The sequence below is a fragment of the Vulpes vulpes genome, chromosome 12 (assembly GCF_048418805.1).
Source record: "Vulpes vulpes isolate BD-2025 chromosome 12, VulVul3, whole genome shotgun sequence".
NCBI lineage: Eukaryota > Metazoa > Chordata > Mammalia > Carnivora > Canidae > Vulpes > Vulpes vulpes.
In genome coordinates this window covers 187797070-187820331 of record NC_132791.1, presented here as the reverse complement: position 1 = coordinate 187820331, position 23262 = coordinate 187797070, and the positions used below count along the sequence as shown (strand labels likewise).

The window sequence follows — 23262 nt, the reverse complement described above, 5'->3', positions numbered from 1 at the left end:
TGGCTTCTACGAACTTTCTCATATTCTATCATTTTTTTTAGGCTTAAGCCAGTGGAAAGCATTTTACTGGTGACCGGAATTCCAGAATGGAAACAGTATTGAGAATGAGAGCTTATAATTTGGTGATGGTGACACTAAGAACACAACAGCACGTAACTACAGCATAACGGACATTGATGGAGACCTTAATCACAAGTCAAAGTTGGAAGAGTACGAGCAACCGAATCGTTCATAAGCATGATTCCTTGATATCCAAGCCAGTGGTAACTTTCCTTCATCATTGGGGGCTTCACTCGGCAAACAATTCAAATATAATAGAAAAAATGCACATGAATCCATTTGAGAAAATGGTCAGGAATGTGGACAGACACGCAGCATAAATATCAGTTTCCAGAACACCTAACAGCACGTGCAATTAATGGTTAATGGGCTCTTGAACTGCAAAAAACACACAAGCATGGAATTCTGGCAACATTGATCTAAAAAAAAAAAAAAAAAAAAAACGTGATTTCTCACTGCTATGGGGTTAAGTCACTTAAATTCTTCTCAAGGATTCTACTATCTTCTCCCACTCGTGCAACAGTTAACCTCCTGAGAAGTGCTAGAAGGGCAGCTCCTCCAGGGCAGAAAGAACACTTTATTTGTTTTTGATTCTCCAGCCCCAAGCTGTGTCCAGAGCATAATAAATGCTCAATAATGTCTGTTGTAAGTAACAAAAGAAAGGGAGAGGCAGGAAGCCAAGGAGGCCAAATCTTGAAACACACTGGGGGAAAAATACCATAAGAAGAAGGTCTTATTATACATTTCTCCAAGACCATTCATCTCAAAGGCTTCTTCCTAACAACTTCAAAGAGAAGTGCCTCTTCCCCGAGCCTTGTTTCCCAAAAAAACACGATGGCTTAACTGTCAAAATGATAGATTTTTCCTGATGAGAAAGGTAAAGGATCACTGAAATCAGTTCACAAATGCAACACCCATAATGAAAGCATTTCTTAGTGTGAAACCAAACAATGTACCTTGGGAGAAAAAAAATACCCTAGAATCCCCGTAAGAAACTTTGGGAGGTAAAGTGAATGGATCAAGGTAAGTTTTCTCATATCTAAGGTTAAAGGTACAGAAATGGAGAATAACACTTAGGATTATGCTTGCCCTTAACGTTGCCACATGACATCTGAACTCTTCCCTTCCAAGGCTAGATCCACCACGTCCGAACTGTGTGTCCGCGGACAAACTATATTTATTAACTCATTTTTTTTCCTGCATAACCACAGCACATAGGTGCTTATAAGCTTATTAAAGGGCTTGGCACATGCCTGGCACTAGTAAGCTTTCAGGACATATTGGCTTTAGTGATCGTTATTTTTATCACAGCTATATTGGTTGTTGCTTTAATTGTTCCTGCAGCACAGAATCATGTGAAATGTGCCAATACCTTAAACAGCTTTTCCACCTACATCCATGCTCAGTTTAAGTCCAGAATCTATTGATTTATAATTTCTTTCTTTTTTGGCAAGGAAGCCATACTATCTTTGCCTACTCCAAAATTTTCTTCTGCTCTTCTATTAAAATCTTTATACAACTTTAAAAGCTCTGCCAGCATTTTAGGGAGTATATCAGGCTCGTGGTTCTGAAACACAATGTTCTCATTATGTGTATGTGTGCGTGAGTGTGTGTGAATTTCTCTCTGCACAAATCATGAGTTCCTTGGCCAATTTAATAAGAAGGCTAAGATGTGTCTCCCTGACTATACCTGCTCAGGGAAGTTCCCCACTGACTGTTTTGCTGCTACTGTTTTGTTGTGGTGATGATGGTGGTGGTGATAGAGGTGGTGGTGGTGATGGGAGGTGGTAATGGTAATGGTGGTGGTGATAGAGATAGAGGTGATGGTGTGGGTGATAGAGATAGAGGTGGTGGTGGTGGGGGTGCTGATGGAGGTGATGGAGGTGATGGGAGTGGTGGTGCTGGAGGTGGTAATGGTGATGGTGGTGGTGATAGAGATAGAGGTGGTGGTGGTGGTGGTAGTGCTGATGGAGGTGATGGTGGTGGTGATAGAGATGGTGGTAGTGCGGGAGGTTGGTCATGGTAATGGCAGTGGTGATAGAGATAGAGGTGGTGATGGTGATGGTGGTGCTGGAGTTGGTAATGGTGATGGTAGTGGTGACAGATAGAGGTGGTGGTGCTTATGGAGGTGGTGGTGGTGGTGGTGGTGGTGGTGATAGAGACAGAGGTGGTAGTGGTGATGGTGGTGGTGATAGAGATAGAGGTGGTGGTGGTGCTGCTGCTGTTGGAGATGATGGAGGTGGTGGTGGTGGTGGTCATGCTGGAGGCGGTAATGGTGATGGTGGTGGTGATAGAGATAGAGGTGGTGGTGGTGATGTTAGTGGTAATGGTGTTGTTGGTGGTGGTGGTAGTGGTGATGATGGTGATGACGGTGGTGGTGCTGGTGGTCATGATGGTGGTGATGGTAAAGTCTTTGTATGGCAAACACACTACCCAAATAAAATGCTTGAGGAGGTTTGCTTCACGCTACTCTTCTAAAATTGAGTAATTCTGACTAGCTTCTAATTAGTCACATCCTATTAATTCCCAATTTTTCCTTACGGCAAAAATAAGAAAATCAAGTCTTACTGGTGATTATGTACTGCATGTCAGGCTCCGGATGGCACTTTACATGCATTGGTCCCCATTTTACAGATGAGGAAACTGACATTTGCAGACAGTAAGCCACCTGCATAAGTGCACATCTCTTGCAAGTGATCCAGATTTAGATATTTTGGGCTCAAAGCCTGTGCTTTTACCTGTAGACTGACCCTTTGTAGTGGCAGCTACAAAGGGCTACTTATAGCTGATTTTACTTATAACAAAGGGAAAATTGCATTCTCTGTGTGTGGAGCTGAAGCACACATGCTGGTTTTTGCCTAAAAGCCTCCTCACCTCCCTCCTGCCAATCTTTACCTTTTAATCCCTGTTTGAGGCTGCAAAGTGGAGAACCACAGGCAAATATTTATTCATGAAATGAGCCATTTTCCCCAATTCTAACCCATCCAAAATGCTCTGGTTTCTCCTCAAACTTTTGAAGAGCAATTTGCTTTGGAACTGGGGGGAAAAAAAATGGCTGAGAGAAATAAAAAGCCCCAGTGCAAAGCCAGAGCCAGGAACAACAGGCCCAAAGTACAAGTGTCTTCGGTAAGGTGGGCCCAGCGATAAATGTCAGCTACCGACAACACATGTATCAGATATTAGAAAGGATGGGACCTCATATAGAATTCTGGAACTAGGGTAGGGTAAGAGACTTGCCCCATCCCCTGTGCATCCAGGGACATAAACGGTAAAAAAAAAAGACTTGACAAACACTAATAAGGCCCCGTTTCATAATGTGTCATTAAATTAAAGGTTTTCTCATCGATCAGTAAAATAAAAACCTTCATTTTTTTTTAATTTTTATTTATTTATGATAGTCACACACAGAGAGAGAGAGAGAGAGAGAGAGGCAGAGACACAGGCAGAGGGAGAAGCAGGCTCCATGCACCGGGAGCCCGACGTGGGATTCGATCCCGGGTCTCCAGGATCGCGCCCTGGGCCAAAGGCAGGCGCCAAACCGCTGCGCCACCCAGGGATCCCCAATAAAAACCTTCATTAAAGAGCAACATAAATTTTAGAGAAGATCAACAGACACTTGGATGGGGCCTCAACTCTTAACATCACACGCAGGCATCACTAGCGCATCAGGGGACGTGGCCTCGCAGGGCTAGAGCATCCTTTTCAACCTACCATTCCAAGCAGCCTCTACCAATCGACTGGCGTAGGCACAAAGGAAGAGAGTCGTCGGTCCAGCCCGAACACGGGAGACAGGGGATATGGATGCCTGCATTTTTTTTTTAATTTGCTTGTTTTATTCACCCTCAGCTTCTTCTATAACATCAGCCACTGTTTTCTTCTCTTGTTTTGTTTCATTTTGGGAGGCGACCGACATTTCTATTGACCTGATTACGGCGATGGTTTCACAAGCGTCTGCGTCTGTCCAAACCCACCAAACTGTACACTGTGTGCAGCGTTTATATATTAATTATACCTCGATAAATCTGTTAAAAAGGAAAGGAAAATGAGAGATAGATGAAGTCATCTGTGGAAACAGAAGGGACTTTCTCAAGGGTCCCCAATATTTAATTACAGGTACTCCTAGAGTCAGCCACTGCTCTAATTGGTGACTACTCCCGTGGTTTCAGAAATGCTTTAAGACTATCAAATAAGAGGGGACGGGACGTTCAGCCGCCAGTTAATCCCACAAACACATATTAAGCATCTATTTCACGCCGGATCCTGTAATACCTGCTGGAGAAACTGAGATGAATCTTGTCAAATTCCACCCTCAAGGCAGACTAATTTACCCATCTATGCCTTCCTTTATTGTAATTCCAGCAGGCAGAAATGTGCCTTCCTTCTCCTTTGAAGCCCTATAAAGATTCTGCTTGGAGGATGCGCAACATTTGATCCACTCCATCCAGAGACAGCCCAAAAATAGGAACGAGAAAATAGATGCTGAAAGAGGAGCCTACAAAGGTGGCAGAAGGCATTCGGGATTGTATAATGAGGCGTTGCAACCTTGTCGAAGCCAGAAGGAAAGCACATGGCTCTCCGGGGAAGAGAAGAAGGCGAGGACGGGAACAGTGATGAACGTTAGAAGGGCTCACAGCACGGAGATTTCATACAGGGACCCGGGCCAGCGCCCTGGGATTGGAGAGACGGTGAGTCACCCCTACTGCCTCCCAAATCCAGGGATCTAGGACCCTCCGGGCCAAAATGCAGGCAGCATCACGCAAACGACGAAGAACGCAGTCCTGCTGACTCCACACCCTCCTTCTGTGGACTACCCAGTGTGTAACTCTGGGCAGGTCACTTTACCTATTTACCTCAGTTTCCTCTTATGCTTAACGGTTGCCATCATAATAGTAATAAAGGTTTTTTTTGTTTTTTGTTTTTTGTTTTAGATTTCATTTATTCACTCATGAGACAGACAGAGACATAGGCAGAGGGAGAAGCAGGCTCCATGCAGGAAGCCCGATGTGGGACTCAATCCCGGGTCTCCAGGATCACACCCTGAGCCAAAGGCAGACGCACAACTGCTGAGCCACCCAGTCGTCCCAATAGTAATAAAGTTGACCCCAAACAATACGGGACTTAGAGGCACCAACGAGCCTCCCACGCACAGCAAAATCCACACGTAACCTGTGACTCCCCCCAAAAACGTAGCTCACGGCCCACTGTGGACAGGAGGCCTTACCAGTAACGCAAAGAATCAGTGAACATACGTCGTTTACATGACATGTATTAGATAGTACATTCTCACAATAAAGTAAGCTGGGGAACAGAAAATGCTATTCAGAAAATCACTAGGAAAACACATTCGCAGGACTGAACTGCATTTATTGGAGGAAAAAAAAAATCCACAATTGAGTGGATTCAAACCCGTGTAGCTGAAGAGTCAATGGCACTTGAAGTGTATTGTTTTTGTTTTTAAGAATTATTTATAAAACCAAGGTCCACATTCTCCTACCCTCAGGCCAATTATGGTCAATTGTATTGTTTTTTTGTTTTGTTGTTGTTTTTTTTCTTTTTTAATCGTATTGTTAATAAAGATTTGGGAGCAGGCGGTGGGGGGGCATCTGGGTGGCTCAGTCTGCCTTCAGCCCAGGTCATGATCCCGGGTCTTGGGATTGAGCCCCATGTCAGGCTCTGCGGTCCGTGGGGATTACACTATTCCTCTCCCTCTGCTGCTCCCCCATTCTTTCTCTCTTTCAAATAAATGAACCAAATCTAAAAAAAAAAAAAAAAGATTTGTTGGAACACAGGCACACCCATTCATTTGCATTATCTCTGTTTGCTTGAGCAAGCGTCCTCCCGTCGGGGCTCGCAGGATTGCCCGCGCGGGGCCCGGAGCCGGGGGCCGGGGGCCAGCACCCGCAGCAGCGCGCCTCTGTGCAGCAGGCTGATGGTCCCGAGGCAGCGAAACCCCTGGGCCGGCTGGCCAAGGACAAGAGGGCCGCATCGTGTGACAACAGTCAGCGACTCGGCCTCCTGGGCTGGCTGGGCACGTTCTTCTGTTGCAAACACGGTGAACATTGCTTTCTTCCCTATGTTTCCCAAGAAGGCTGAAATCTCTTAGTTCCTGGTCGCCTGCAGGGATCTAAGGTGGAAGGTTGGGTTTATACAGCACGGGTCAGGGCCTCCAGACCACTCCGGGGAGCCAGGTGGTCTCTCTCCCTGTCTCTGAATGCGGTAAACACAGTAATTCATCCGCCCTTCCCAGGGATCAAGGGGAGCCAGGAAACTACAAAAAACAAAAACAAAAAAAACCATACATTCTGAGCTGAAGTTTTCAAAGGATGTGTGGGGTGGTGGGGGTAGTGAGGAACGTGTGCACCGGGACAGAAAGGCAAAAAGACAGGTATCCTGGGCAGAAGGGGCAGCCTAAGAACGTGTGTCGGGAATTGCGAAGTAATACAGTAGATTAAGAATCTCAGGTTATGGAGCAAGGAGGAAGCAGAAATAAAGGGCCTTGTCTGTCCTATTAAGGTCGTTTACCCCACAAAGGAATTAAATTCCTTCCTAATCCCTGGTCTGCTTTCTTTCTCTCTCTCCCCTTTTCTTTCTTTCTTTCTTTCTTTCTTTCTTTCTTTCTTTCTTTCTTTCTTTCTTCTTTCTTTCTCTTTCTCTCTTCTTTCTTTCTTCCTTCCTTCCTTCCTTCCTTCCTTCCTTCCTTCCTTCCTTCCTTCTTCTTTCTTCTTCTTTCTTTTCTTTCTTTCTTTCTTTCTTTCTTTCTTTCTTTCTTTCTTTCTTTCTTTCTTTTTTCTTTCTTTCTTTCTTTCTTTCTTTCTTTCTTTCTTTTTCTTTTCTTTCTTTCTTCTTTCTTTCTCTTTCTTTCCCTCTCCTCCTCCCTCATTCCATCCCCCTCTCTGGTCCCTCTCTTTTTGCCTGAGTACTGCTGGCTTTCAGGAAAGAAAGGTATTATCTTATTTTTAATTTTCTTGTCCCCGTGCCCTCACGTGACACGGTGAACTGAACCTGCACACTCTTAGCTAATGAGCGAGCCAAGAACTTTTCTGTAGTTAGTAATGTAGATGTATATCAAGCAATTTCTATGCTGCCATAAAACTGTTTCTTTTTTTTTAACGTTCACTTTTCTTGTGAAACAAATTCTCTACATGCAAATTATACCTATAACATGTAAAAGTCAGGTTAAGAAATAATGCTAAAAGGAGCATTCGTGAATCTATCAATCAGATTAAAGAAATAGAACAATCATGGGGCACCTGGGTGGCTCAGTTAGTGAAACATCCAACTCTTGGCTTTGGCTCAGGCCATGACCTCCGGAGGTCCTGGGGTGGAGCCGGCTGGGGCTCTGTGAGTGTGGGGAGTCTGCTTATCCCTCTCCCTCTATTTCCCACCCACCCCCTGCTCAGGCGCACATGCTCGCTCACTCGCTGTCTCTCTCAGATAAGTAAAATCTTAAAAAAAAAAAAAAAAAATTGAGGGACGCCAGGTTGGCTCAGTGGTTGAGCATTTCCCTTCAGCTCAGGACGTGACCCCAGGGTCCTGGGATCGGGTCCCACGTCGAGCTCCCTGCATGGAGCCTGCTTCTCCCTCTGCCTGTGTCTCTGCCTCTCTCTCTCCCTGTCTCTCATGAATAAATAAATAAAATCTTAAAAAAATACACACATAATTTTAAAAATTGAACAATTCTAATATATTTGAAGCCTTAAATATTACCCTACAATAATACAGCATCCTCTTCTTTCATCAATAAAGGCAACTGGTACCCTGAATGCTGCATTTAACACACCTTTCTATTCTTTTAAGTTCAGCCCCATAAATGCTTCTGTGACTTTCCTTTTGCTCAACTCTGTCGTTGAGATTCACTCCTGCTGATGCTTTACCTTATTGTTCATTCATTTCCAGGAAATTATGGAAAGATGATACCAAGTCTAGCCATTCCACAACAGATGAAAATTTGGGTTATTCCCACATTTTTTAGCAATATCGACAATGCTGATTTATACCTTTGCCTTAGACTCTAGTGCCTATGTCCAAGAGGGTTCCTACAGCATTTACCCATGGGGAACAGAAATATCTCCGTAGCTTCCATTTCCCTACCTTAAAATCTATATATAAGGCAGTATTGCATTGTTTCGTGAAACGATCTTATGAGCTCCTACACTACTTATCAGTTATGACAACTCCTTCTGCTCTACGTTTTCATCACTTGATATTATTCAACTTTTTTTTAATTTTGCAATTTGTTGATATACAACATCACTTATCTGTGATTTTTAATTTGATGATTAGTGAGCTGAACACTTTTTAAGATGCTTAAAGACAACACACGTATCTCTTTTTCTGCATCTTTTGCTCATTTTTATTTGTTCTTTTACTTACTAATCTTACTTGGTACGTATTTTGATGAAAACCCTTGACAGTTACATGTAACAAATAGCTTTTCTCTTATTTGTTGCTTAATAAATGCCTCCCTATTAAAAAGACAGGAAGATATTTTCTTATATGCCTTCCAAAATGTATCCTTTATCCTTAGGCCTTTTTCCATCTGAAATTAATTTTGCAGAAGATGGTTTAAAATAGAAAACCATTTTTTTCCCCTGTGGACAATTAACCGTTCCTGAGCTATTTATCAAGTATGGACCAGTCTTTGCTCGCTGACCTATAATGTTTGTTTTGTTTTGTTTTGTTTTCTGTTGTACAGCAAGTTCTGGTATATGCACAGCCTCTTTCTGGCCCCATTATTCCAGTCCCACTTGGCTATCAGTGAGCCAATGACACAATTTATATTCCTTTCACTATGAGTCTCAATGTATGTTGGTGCAACTACCCCTACCTTGTTTGCTTCTCCAAGAAGGATTATCTTTTCAAATGCAGAGACTTTTAAGGATGTCTCCTCTATCCTCTGTAAATGGCAAGCTTGCAGTCTCTCTGCGGGGGCGGGGAGGGGGGGTCTGAAATACTGTTTGGGAGTTAAACATCTCTCTGACAAAGCCATTTTACATTCTGGACCTGCAACTAACCCATACTATAACCAGCCATACGTACACAATTTCATATTAATTAAAATTACATACATATATTCAGTTAACTCAGTTGCACTCCCTATACCTCAAGTGGCTAGTGCCACCATATTGGAAAACACAGATATAGTACATTTCTATCATCACAGAAAATTTTATCAGATAATGCTGTTTCAGACCCTTAACACAAAATGATAAAATAGAGCTGATTTATTTGTTTTTGAAGAAGACACTGAAACAATAAGCCTAACAATAGGTCTTCTGATTTTCGGTGTTTTTTTCTTACTCTCTACTTTGGATTTATTGAAAATCTCACATGTAATGTGTTTGTTGCTGAATATAACTATTCTCATTCCGACATATGAGCAGTTGAAAAATAATGGTGTACTGAGTAGAAAAAAAAAAAATCATCATAGCCTCAAGGGTAGGTTGGACCTCAGAGTTCTGATATGCAACTTTCTTATCTCTTTTACCCTTTGGATACTTGAATCTGTGGGTAACTTACAGGATAAGTGATCTCTGAACCTGCCTAGTGACAAAAAACTCATTATCTTCTTGGGTTCTCTATTCATCTTACAATAGCTATAAAAGGCAAGAAGGTCTATTATACGTATATAGATGAAAGCGAAAGGAAGAGCATGTGCTATTTCAGGTGTTGAATATAACCAGGTTGGTCCCAATATGGGGTCACCCATGCTAAGCCCCACTTCAGGAAACAAAAACATCACTAAGCTTTAGTGTTCTGCTCTCCCAGAAGAGGACGTCTACATCAACCAATCAGCACTTGCCTACTTAGCACTAATTACCTAACCTGGCTCTAAGACTTCCCTTTCCATATAAGGGAAGTAATTCTGCTCTAACCCATCAATAAATGCCCAGTATTATTTTCTTGTTCTTGCTCACTTTGGGCTGTGAAACCGTCTTGAACCATACAACTCAACTGGTGCTTCTTTCTATCTGCTAGACTGGATGCTGCTCAATTCACAAACTGCTGAATAAAGCCTACAAGGTCATTATGACTTACTCAACTGAATTTTGTTCTTTAACAGGGGTTTAACAAAAAGTGTTCCGTGACCCAACCCTGAAATAATGAGAACTGAATCATAGTAAAAACTGGAGACATGTGTCCAAACCGAGTCATCATAGTAATGGGTTTGGAGGTGGTTACACAAAGCACAGGTGAAGTTTCTATGTGCACTGGAGGCAGGGAGTCCAGGACTATGTGAAGATGGATTAGAAAGTCAGACCAGGTAAAGGAGGATTCCATAGGCTACTAGCTGAGAAAGAGCTTTCAAGCACATATTGAATGATTTTGTCTGGAAAGGCCATTTACAATTCAAAGGATGAAGAAGAGGCATCAAGATATGGAATTTGTCTAAGCATTTTAATGCAGGTTTTCTAACTCCGGTTTTGTGACAGAGTCTTCAGATACAAACCTCAGGTGAGGTAGATTGCCTATCATTTACAACAATGGAAAAATGCTGAGAAAGTGTAACCTAACACTGGGCTTTTAAAACAATATGTCCTGCTTCCAACCCCCACAGAGTTAAAGCCACGTCACTCAAGAGAGGGGGGAAACAAGGTGCTCCCACTGAATTAACCTATTCTGTGGTACTAATTAATAATTAAGAGTTTAAAAGAGAATGCATAAGGGGTTGAAAATATATTGGGCTTGGGGCGCCGGAGTAGCTCAGTTGGTTGGGTGTCCAGGTCATGATCTCAGGGCTGTGAGATCGAGCCCCCGCATTGGGCTCTGCGCTCCGCCGAGAGTCTGCTTCTCTCCCTCTCCTAGCCCTCCGCCCCTCGTCCGTGCTCACTCTTCCCACACCCCCCCCCCAAATAAAAGATAAGTAAAACCTTAAAAAAATATAAAGAAAATGGATTGGGTTTTCACTACAGGTCACACAGCTTGGAAATATCATGTCACCTATTCCTTATAATAACCATCAGAGACAAGGATTATTACCCCCATTGGGTAGGGTAGAAAAGTAAAGCTTAGCTATTAAGTAGTAAATCTCAGACTCAGATAAGTATCTGGCCTGTTTTACAGTCTTCTGCTTCTCTCATTACAATATGATGTCAAAAACACAAATTTCCCCATTACTCACGTTCTAATCGGTCTGGTGTTTTAGATTGGCAAAAATGCTCAGTCTCTGAAAATCGTTCCCCTTATTTAGTTTTTGCTTGGATATTAATCATAACACTAATAGTTAGCATTTACTAAGTGCTAACTTCATTTCAGGCACTTTGTATGAATTGCCTCATTTAATTTTCTCAATAACACTATGAGGTATGTAATATAATTTTCATAATTTTCCAAATAGGGAAAATCTAAGTTAGTAAATTTCCTAAGTTTACATTGCCACTAAATGGCCCAAGTCTCTCTAACTTCATAACATGAAGAGCCCAAGCTGTGATCAACTTACTCTATGTTTATTCTTAGAAAACAATACTGCTCAATTTACAAAAACATTCGATCATCACAACACTCAGAAGATTCAGGACACTGCTGTTATCTGCTGCTTGTTCCTCCCGGTAAGATGTTCCTATATGAGATTATTTTTAAAGGCAAAAGGGAGCTTACACATAAGTTATATTAAAAACAAACAAACAAACAAACAAACAAATACCTAACTTGGTGCCCATGCAACCTTCGGTACAGAAATATTTGTCCTAAAATTTTAATCACTGGTTCTACAAAGAATGATCTTCTAATGAGAGCAAACTCCACAAGAACAAAGCCATCATCAGGGGACAGAATTGGTATGCAAAGCAGCTATTCACCTAGTGGCATATACAAAATATGACTTCTACCCTTGATTAAACAGGTGCTCTTTAAACCAAGCTCTGCATTTTAATTGTAAATATTTTTGTAATAACAAAATGAAACCACTCCTAAAAGCATGTAGCGGTTAGAAACAATCCAGCATCCATCCCTGGCCTGTTTCTAAGAACTATAAATACAAAAAAAAAGAAAGAAAGAAAAAGAAAGAAAGAAAAAGAAAGAAAAAAGAAGAAAGAAAGAAAGAAAGAAAGAAAGAAAGAAAGAAAGAAAGAAAGAGAAAAGAAAGAAAAGAAGGAAAGAAAGGAAAGAAAGAAAGAAAGAAAGAAAGAAAGAAAGAAAGAAAGAAAGAAAGAAACTCCAACATGTGCAAATAATGGAGCATCTTCTAGACACAAAATGCAATGAACTACATGTGAAAAAAAATTACACAGGTTGTTGTAACACACTGGATGGGAAGTTTACAGTTTGGATAGGAAGAGTTTTTTTGCTTTTTAAAAGAGATTTTATTTATTTATGGAAGAGTAGAAGAGGGAGAGTATCTCAGGCCAACTCTGTGCTGAGCACGGAGCCCGATTGGGGCTCGATCCCATGACCCTGAGGTCATGTCCTGAGCCAAAACCAAGAGTTGGACGCTTAACTGAGCCACCCAGGCATCCCTGAATGGGAAGTTTTTAAATGATGTTTTATTATTAATTTAAATAAGTAGTAAATGCTGTCAGCCAATCATTCGTCAGCAATCTTTAACTCTGTGGTTCCAAACCCTTTAAATTTTTGAAATGTGATCTAGGAAATCCCAATGTTAGGCTGAGTCACAACATAAAGGAAGCTGCTGAGGCCAGTGATATTCACACATGAAAGCACAGCATCCATATAATTTCATTCCAAAAAGAATTGGCTTTTTTGGCAGGAAAAAAAAATAATAACAGGGTCAGGGTACAGATGAGACTTGGACAGACTTCCTAAGAACACTCCAGCAATTCGTTCTTGGGTCTGTATTTGGGCTCACAGGCAGGGAAAGGACCTTTGGTTATGTGAGATCTGCAAGTCACTGGAATCTCTGCAAACCCTTGGAAGTGAATGGGCGGAGAGACTGGTTCTAACTCCTCAAGGCAGATGGAGGAAGATAAACTAGGTAGAAGAAAAATAAAGGGGATGCCGAGACTGTAATTTCACACATCTGGAGACTTCTGGCAGGCGGGGCTACATGCGATCGATGCATTGTTAGTTTTAGACAAAGAGAGTGATTCAAAACACTCCAGATAAATCAATACCATGATCCACTGAATGGGCTTCCCCGTGCAGGGAGGCTGGTAGGGGCAACGGGCCGACGTCAGGGTTTGGACAGCCAGCTTTGCGGGAATGGTGAGGCCCTAAGCTGCGGGGGCTAGTAAGGTCCACGGCGACTTCAACGCGCCGTCCCACATGTGGGACCTGGGAGAGCTGTGTCCACACCCAGAGATGACATCGGGGCCGGGCCCATCCCCAATCTCTAGGACACCTTCCTCGGGGATGCGCTCGCGTAGCCAAGGCCCCGCTCCCTGCAGCTCCAGGTGAGGCAGCTCCAGGTGAGCCCCCGGCCGGTTGGCCACCCGCAGCCCGGGGCTGATCCGGGAGGGGCTGAGATAAATTAACTGCACGGGACCCTTAGAGCTCAGGGACCGAAAAGCATGTTCCTGTTCCAACAAGGAAGCCCTCCCTAAACATTAATTAGGTCTTTCCCATCATCTGTTGAGATCGTGCTAAGGATACACTTTTTTTTTTTTTTTTTCTGTCTGTTTTAAGCTCGGGATCCTGCGACACATGCCTTCTCGAAGAGCGAGGGGACCCAGAATGCAGCCTTCCTTGTCCTTATTCTAACGCTCTTAGGAAACACAAGTATCACATGCTGGTTGGAAGCCAGCTAAGTCTCTAGAGATGGACGAGAATAGGTCCAACTGCTATGCTTCAAACTACTCGATTTTTTACTATGAGCAGTGTAGACACTCTTCAAAGCGCAAGATTAACTGACAGGTGCTAGTAGTTTTCCATCACAAGATACAGAAACCAAGACTCGATGGCTGGCACGGCGAAGCAGTAACCACTACGTCCCTACCCCGTGGGCGTTCTCATGAGCTGATAGTCCCACAGATTAGGAAGAGAGCCACTAATCCAGGTTATTTTGGTGAATACCACACACTCTTGTTTGTCAGTTTACCTACTATTAGCCAGATCCTTTAACAAGCAATTTGCATATTTTTGCTCGAACCTTCTTAACATCCCGATACAGTGGAAGGTATTCTCATTGTACAGACAGGAAAAGCTGAGAGAGCCAAGTGTCCAGGTACGCGTTAGCTGAATAATCCTAAGTAGTCAGGACTTGACTCCTTGCCTCTGTGCCTTCACTAACAATACGTCTTCACTAACAATACTGTGATAAAAATCATATATTCATACCCTGAACCAGCTTGGCAAGTCCAGGAATCCAATTTTCTACAAACTGCCAGAGTTAGCATCTCTCAGACATTTTAGGTAAGCAGGGGCGGAAGGGAAGGAAACACATCCATGAAGGCACTACCATCTGCCAGGCGGAGTGTGAGGCGCTTTTGTGCACTCCGTCTGTACTACAGATCTTCCTTTTTGTAAACTTCTGCTCTCATTTCCCCCACAGAAACCCAAAGTAGCAGGAGCGTAAGTGATCATAACCTTCTAGTGGCTCTTAACACCGAATGCAAATTTGCAAAGACTCCATTTAGGCAGACAATGGCATGACTTCAATCTCGGCAGCACGGAGGAAGTGCACAGAATGTTTTCACACATTTCACCTTCCCGGCTACTGAAAACAACATCTGCAGACAGATGAAGGACAGATCATCATTTATGTTACAGGTGAGGACAAGAGGGTTTCCACGAAGATGGGAGTTTTGCCCAAAGCAACCAAGTCGGAGACAAAGATGCTGCTCAAGCCCTTTCAACCATTTTAGAGACGTCAGAAAGTTGGGAGTTACCCAAGTCTCTCTCTCTCTCTCTCTCTCTCTCTCTCTCTCTCTCTCCCTCTCTGCCTTTCTCATCTAACCTGATTCCTAAAACTGCAATCCCAAAATGTATTTACCACGTTGGAGATGCAAGCTGCCCTTAAGAAACACTGGGGTGCCTAATGCTTTGCTTTTCTCACTTGTTGGCCAGTCAATATATTGAACGTATCTCTACAACCACCTGCTTCCAGCAAAATACACGTGAAGCCTTTTTGTAGTGGTGTCATCTTTGCAGGAAGCAAAATACAGCGGTCCCCTTGCCCACGGTTGTGCTCTCCACGGTTTCAGTTACCCGCAGTCAACCGAGGTCCAAAGCCCATAAGCCTCTTCCTGATGCATGTGATAGATATTACTGGGTCAGTAGCAGCCTAATGCTGTCACGATGCCCACGCCATTCACTCGTCTCATCTCATCGCTTAGGCATTTTATCCTCTCACGCCTTCACAAGAAGAGTGCATATGGCACAGAAAGGTGTGAGAAACACCACAGTCACGTAAATTTCATTACAATTTATTGCAATAATTGCCTTATTTTATTAGTCGCTGTCGTTGGTAATCTCTTACTGTGCCTGACTTATAAGTTAAACTTTACCACACGTGTGCATGGGTAAGAAAAAAACATGATTTATATGGGGTTCTGTACCACCTGCAGTTTTAGGCACTGACCGGGGGTCTTGGAAGGTATATCCCCCCATGGACAAGGAGAGGCCGCTGTAGGAAGCCATATCCCCTATTTAGAAGCTCTGTAATAGGAAGAAATATATTAAGTTTTGGGCTCTACACCACCGTGAGGGGGAAAATATATTTAGTACATGGTTCAGAGATAAAAATTCAGGAGAGGCAAGGAATTAAAGCCCTGGGAGTCATTCATCTAACAACATTTACTGAGCACCTACCCAGGAGGTGCTGGGGATGCAGCAGTGAACAGGAAAAATAAATCCCTTGCCCTCATGTTGCATCCCGTCCGACGGGGAAGACAGATTTTATTTCATGTGCATACACGTGGTTCAAACATAAACTGTGTATATACAGAGTGACTCTAGAAAACAGCTGGGATTTATTAACTTCCCCGGATCAATTTCTTCCCTTACTTATACCCTAGCACCACCTTATTTCAAACTTTAAATATATTCGGGGCATAAAGGAAAAGAGGAGGCACCTGTTGGTCCTTCCTCAGCCTTCATCCTGGCATCCTTTTTAAAATTATGTATAATAGTAAGCTTTTTACTCTAAAACGATCTGTTATTAGTTGGAGTCATAGTAAATATGTGTGATAATATCAGAAATAAAACGTGCGCGTTAAATCAGGTCACATAAATAACACACACACACACACAAAAAGGTCACAAGGCATATAAAGTGTCCTCCCCAATGCAGAGCCCTGTCCTCCAACTGCTCTCCAGAGGCAAGTGCTGCTATCAAGTCACACTTTGCACATTCGTGCATGGACCTGTGCTCACACACAAAGAAATATCTGTGTATTCGACAAATCTTTGTGCGTGCAGATACTGCTTTCATTCTAACTTGTACACGAGTAAAAGCATTTTCTGAGCCTTACTCTGTATCTTGTTTAAGAGACCAGTCCACAGCCTATATGGTGTGGCCACATCCTTTTTCACGGCTGCATAGTATTCCAAAGAGTGGACTATCATAACTGATTTAGGCATTCATTATAGAAATCGAATCTATTGCACCTCTGCATAATAACTCCAATGCCCGACTTCACTCTCCAAGCCCGTCACATTCACAGTGGAGTGCAAACCCCTAAGAATACCAGTCAGAAGTCAGGGGGTGGGAAGTGAGTAGGGATAAGCCATGGAGGAAGAAAGTACCTTTTACTTTTACTGAACTATTTTTAAATTGCATGGTCACTCCACTCATTTGTGCCTGTAACCCTTTTCTTTCTGCTTGTGATATTGCCCCTCCATCTAATAGGTCTTATATATGGTGGTCAAACTCATTTTCGGGGTCTGCTCCCAAGAACCTTACACTGACTGCAGGCCCTGGGTGCAAGCGGGTTCAGGCACAGCTCCTATATGTTTCCACGGTGACCAGTACTGACTTCCATTAGATTGTTTATTATGCTGTATTGAGGTTATGGATGGACTTCCTTACTGTGTGTCTCTCCTAGTTGACTATCAGCCTCCAGGAATGCAAAGATTATGTCTTATTAATCTCTATATCCACAGGGCATAACCCACAATTTACCTATTACAGGCCAAGGAAAATTCATCAAATGACTGATAAAATGCACAAAGCTGTATGACTCCAACTGAATGTTCTCTCTATTACAGACCAAAGCTACTGAAATCGATCTAGTTTACAGATCTCTTAGAGCCCCGGTCCTGAAAGTATGATCTCTAGACGAGCAGCATCGGCATCATGTAGGCAGTCGTCTGAAATGAAGACTCTCGTGCCCCCCTTCAGAAACCCTGAAGGCAGGGCCCACCACTCGGCTGCAGCAAGCCCTCTCTGTAACTCCGATGTGCACTCTACTTTCTGAAGCACTTGTTAGAGTATTTTTCTCAATTCTCAATTTCTTCACATCGTCTATTCCCCCCCACAACCATTTTGCTCCTCACATTGGAACCACCCATTGGGAAAAGTAGCAAAATATCACCTCTCCCCTTTTTGAATCCTACTGAAGTTCTGATTGTGTCCCACAATACCTAGTTCCAGCAAACAGAACTGGCTGGAGGTTAACTCTGGGTCCCCGGGAGATTAAGAACAATGAACCAAGTTTCAAAAAAAGGTGATTACTATGTGAAATCATCGCTAGCGCTCTTTTTCCCAGCCAAGGCACTCTCGGGTAACGTCTGATTAAAGAGGGACTAGGCCTCATATACATACAAAGGAAACACTCTGCTCTGTAAGACATCGGAAACACTTCTTAGGATAGATGATTATGAATGAGATACCGTTCCAGGTATCACTTAAAGTTATAATAAAGAGAGAAGGAAAAAATAAATAAATAAATAAAAATAAATCAAACCAATTGTTGAGAGGTTACTCAAAGCAATTCCTGTTTTCCCACAAAAGATGATCTAATCCTCAGATTCTAAGGACAAAGACAGGCTTGTGCTGGGGGCAAGCATGTTGGAGTTCCCTTTGACTTTCCACACGTCTCCTTCTTCATTCCGATAAACTGGAACAGAATAGCTTCTGCTGGGCAGACTGAGTGCCCGTAATTATATTCAACAGTATCTTGTCTCATTATTGTTCACTCAAAATACGTTAGAGAGATAGAGGGAAACACGCTTCAATCTCACAAGCTCTCATCCTACCCGCCCAACTCAGTAGTCATAATCCATCCACCCTTGGCCTCCTCATCCACTCACCCACCAAAAAGAATTTGTCAGATCTCTCATTGGCTCACACTGACCCTAATCCTATGTGAAAGTTTCCTGTGTTCTCAAATCATGCTGAAGAGACAGTCCAGCTAGGCAGCTTCAAAGACATATGTCTCCTTCGCCTCAAGACAAAGAAAAATAAACCTAATCCATCCTTGCAGATAAATTCATCAAAACTCAAGGCCTGTGGAAATGTTTACTAGTGTGCTCTCTATTTCTGAGTTTGGAATATCTGAGCTAGAAGGGACCTGACAGGTCATCCAAACCCAATCCCCAGAAGCAGGGATAAAAATAATAGCATCTGGGCTGAGGTTGAACCCAGAAGGGAAGAACCAGGCATTCTGACTGAACAGCACAGGTCTTTCACCGCCACTGCAGGGAGTGGCAAACACTGCATTTGGAGGCGAATTTGGCTTTCCTCAAGAAGGACCACACGCAAAGATTCCCGTCAACCTGTACCCACGTGAAGCAAAGGCACGCTCTCGAATTTTCGCTTCTTAAGAGAGCCTCGGCACATTCCTAGGAGACATAACACAGCACACTTAAGAATGCTCATCTATAATAGTCTTTCCTTGGGAATATATGAAGTCATATAATATTAATATTTCCTAAAGCTATAACAGCTTTCATTCTAAAGTCTGAAAGCTTCCCACAAACACAAAGCCAGACAAGATTGTTGCCAAGACATAGGCAATATTTTCACCTAAATCCATAGTTTGGAGGTCATTTAATTTATACAACGATTTCCAAAAGACAAACTGAATTATGTATAATGGCAATGAAGGTTGTTGATTAGATCCCTTATGGGTTCTAAAATTTAAACAATCCTGAAACATTAGGTAGTTTAATCCCCACTTTGCTTTCTTTCATATATGAAGTTACTATCTTCAAACAAGTATTTCACCACCATAGGGTTTTCATATTTTTAAGAATAATATCTAATTGTCTAATCTCTTTGTTCTCAAGATCTAGATTTTTCTAAAAAACATTCATAATTCTAATGTCAAATACAGAGGCACTTGGATGGCTCAGTCGGTCAAGCTTCCGACCCTTGATCGGTTCAGGTCATGATCTCAGGGTTGTGAGATCGAACCTTGCACCAGGCCACGCTCAGTGCGGAGTATGCTACAGATTCTCTCATTTTCCCTCTGCCCCTCCCCACCGCTCACACTCGCTGGCCTGTGCACGCTCTCTCTCAAATAAGTAAATAATAGTAGTCATAATCTCGAATGGTAAATCCAACCCTCTCCAATGTAGAGTCTCCTAGTGTTTACTTTGCCGATTACCAAGAATTCCCCCATTACTCCACCACCTTGCTTTGTCTATATTGTCGAAGTAAAATGAAGACATCCTATTGGAATGAGAATATAATCCATATTTCTTTGAGGTCCTACCTGTATTATATTACACATGCCATCAAAATGACTGGTCAGAAACCCATACACCAGTTATTCATGTAGGCACTTAGGTCTATGCACTATTATATCCCTATATTGTCTCATATGCCTACTGTGCTTTGCTTTTCTTCTAATAGAGAGCAGCTGTCAAATGATCATGAACTTCCTTAAAGTAGAAGGCCAATTAAGAAATATGCAAGCAATAATGGAGATACAAAATCGCCAATGATGCTAAAACTATTAGATAAAAGTATGATGAGAAATAGAATTTTTATGCAGGATCTTTCCACAAATTACTAATTACTAAGGGGGAAACAGTCACTTTCTAGGAGAGGAGAGACTCAAAAAGACGTCACCAGATGAGCAAAGTGGCACCATCAAGACTGGGACAAGTCAGCATCACACATGTTGTGATATGTTGCACTGAGAACACCGTATCACTTCTCCAGGTTTTTCATGCAAAAATGCATAACATGCATGTATTTGCAAAGGAATATCAGATCCACCAATTGAAGAACATTAAACAAAATAAGTGGCCTAGAATCCTTCAAGAATATAAATTTCAAGAAAAACTGAAACAATGGTTCCAGATCAAAGGGAACAAAAAAGTACCATGAACTGCAGTTTGGCATCATGACCTGGACCAAGGAATACAAACGTCTATAAAAATCACTGTTGGGAAAACTGATGAAATTTTAGATAGTTATGGATAGGATAATAGTTTTGGGCCGATGTTACATTTCCTGCTAATGATAATTATCCTGCGATTAGAAAATATAATGAAGTATTTTAAGGTAATAGAATGTCCCCGAACTGCCACCAAATGATTCCGAAGAATAACAGAATACGCATAGGTATATGCAGAGCAAATGATAAAACAAATGGATCAAAATGCAAAAACTGATAAATATGGGGGAGATCTTTGCATTATTCTGCCAATTTTCCTAATAAAGTTGAAATTACATCACAATAAAAGGTGACCCTCTATGGCAAATAATAACTACATCTGTGCATCAAACTTCTACAAAGTGTCATCTCATTTGATAGGTTAAGTAAACTGAAGTTCCAAGAGATCAGATTATTTGCATAAGAATACAGGACTAGTTGGTGGCTGTGACCGTTGATTTTATTTAAGAAATTAATACCTTAGGGAAAGCCTAGCAGGCTGGTAAAACATTATTTCTGGGGGTGCTTGGCTGGCTCAGTCAGCAGAACACGTGACTCTTGACCTTGGGTCATGAGTTCAAGTTCTACGTCGGGCATACAGTTTAAAAAAAAACAGAACACATATCATGTCTGGGTGTGTCTGTGAGGGTGTTTCTGGGAGAGACTGAATAAAGAAGTAGCTGTGCATCCTCCAATCCACGGAGAGCTGGAAAAGACCAGAAAGGAGGAGGAGTGGAAAATCCATTCTTTACTTAAAATGGGATATCCAGCTCCTCCTGCCCTTGGATATCAGCATTCCTGGCTCTCAGGCCTTCAGGGTTGAACTAGTATTTACACCACTGACTCCCGGTTCTCAGGCCTTCAGGCTTCAGTCACCCGAACTGCACCGGTGACTCTCATGGGCTTCCAACGTATGGACAGCAGATGGTAGGACTCTGCCGCTTCCACCACCGCATGACCAATCCTCATAATAAGTCTCTTTCCACACATCTCTACATAGCCTACTGGTTCAGTTTCTCTGGACAGCCCTGAGCAATATCGTGACAGAATCAGAATTTTAACCCAGCACTGTCTTCATCTAAGACTCCCCAGTCTATCATGTGGCCTTCAACCAGCCTCCCCTATTTCTAGGCACAGAGAAATCTGGTGTAGACTTCGGTGTAGCCCTTTCTTGCTTCCTTTGAGCCGTGCATATGCTCTCATCTTGTAGACAAATGAGTCATGCCCATCATCTGTTTGGCATTACTGAGAAGGCTGAGATACCCAACCTGAGTTCATGACTCAAAGGACGTCCGCGATGGGTAGCAGCACCGACACCTACAGAGAAGCTACCTGTCATCTGGAAAAGAAATTCAGGTCCCTGCTTCTTCCAGTCCTCTACTCATCTCAGGACTGAAACTTTGAGTTTCTGGTTTCAAAGACTGTTTTCTCTAAGACCACATCTTTCAAACGAATGACTCATTGTGCTGAAGGATTTAATGAAATCAATAGTCGGGGGCAGAGGGAGCACAGAGATTCGGTTCTAAGAAATCAGGAGGAGAAAATATTACATCAAGCTAAAACTAAGATACTGGGGCATGACAAAGCAGATAAAATCAGTTAAGTCCAAGAGTCTCATTAGCAAACAGAGCCCAATGCACAGCCTTAGAAGGATGAAACTCATAATGATTAGTGATACCTCTACATGATCTGATTATTAATAATAATCAGAAGAGTAAGAAAAATAAAAAGAAGCCACCATTTACTGAGGGCCTACTGTGTAAAGACGCGGTGCTAGTATTTCTCATTTGCATTTTCATTTAATTCAGAATGTAAAATAAGGAAATATTTTACAGATGGAAAACTAACAACAAACAAACAACAACAACAACAAATTACAACTGGGCTCAGAGATTGGACAAGCTTTTTCACGGTCACATGAATCTGGGGGTGTGACACAACTCCAACAAAATTTTATAAGGTTACTGCATCTAATAACAGGAAGTTATTAGAATGAGGGTTGAGATCTGGAGACCAAAACTCTCACAGTAACAGGTTCAAGAGAGTCGTGGAAGTGCTAGGCTAGTTCTGCATATTCAGCCTGATGACAGCTTTGGAGCTAGACAGACGCATATCAGGTATGAGCAGATCTAGATCTGTCTTCACCTCTTTGGAGAATTTACCTAACCTCTTGGTGCATTTGGGTTTCTTGTCACTGAGAATATATAAAGATAATAACCTCTAACTTTTAGGTTCGAGAAGTGGGTATGAGAAGTATGAGAGTGGCAGGGAGTGATCATCATTTCATGATGACAAATAAGACAACAGACCCAACATGGAGTCACTTGGGCTCAGTCTCATTTCACCAAATGGAGACTTTAAAAAAAAAAAATTTATTCATGAGAGACACAGAGAGAGGCAGAGACACAGGCAGAGAGAGAAGCAGGCTCCATGCAGGGAGCCCGATGCAGGACTCGATCCCGGGTCTCCAGGATCACGGCCTGGGCCGAAGGTGGGCACTCAACCACTGAGCCACCCCGGCATCCTCCAAATGGAGACCTGATTACAGTTTCAGCTTCTCCTAAAAATGGAATCTGAAACCAGCCAATCAGGAGCCATCTGGTCAGCACTAGTGAAGTGATCTGTCCTATAGACCCCTGCCGTCCCCTAAAGAAAAGCGGCCTTGCCACTACCAGTCTACTTTTTACTGATGTGTCTTCCTTGTCCCAGTCTCTTCTGCCCATAAGTCTTTCACTTTGTACACATCTTGGGGGCTCCTTTCTATCTGCTAGATGGGATGCTGCCCAATTCATGAAGCCATGAATTATGAGATCTTTAAGATTTACTCAGCTGAATTTTTTTTTAACAAGACACTGGAAAAAAGCTAATGTACATGCATAGAGCTTTGCATGTGTTTCCGATGCTCTTATTGTGATTGTTGGTAAACTGTAAGGACCCGAGTTAAATATGTTTTCCAAACAAAATAATTATAAGGTCATAA

General features: G+C 42.4%; 1 protein-coding gene across 2 annotated transcripts in view; it reads right to left on the bottom strand.

The window, feature by feature from the left end:
- CDH8 (cadherin 8) overlaps positions 1–23262 on the bottom strand; it is a 357448-nt gene that overhangs the window by 298140 nt on the left and 36046 nt on the right. The window lies entirely within an intron of this gene.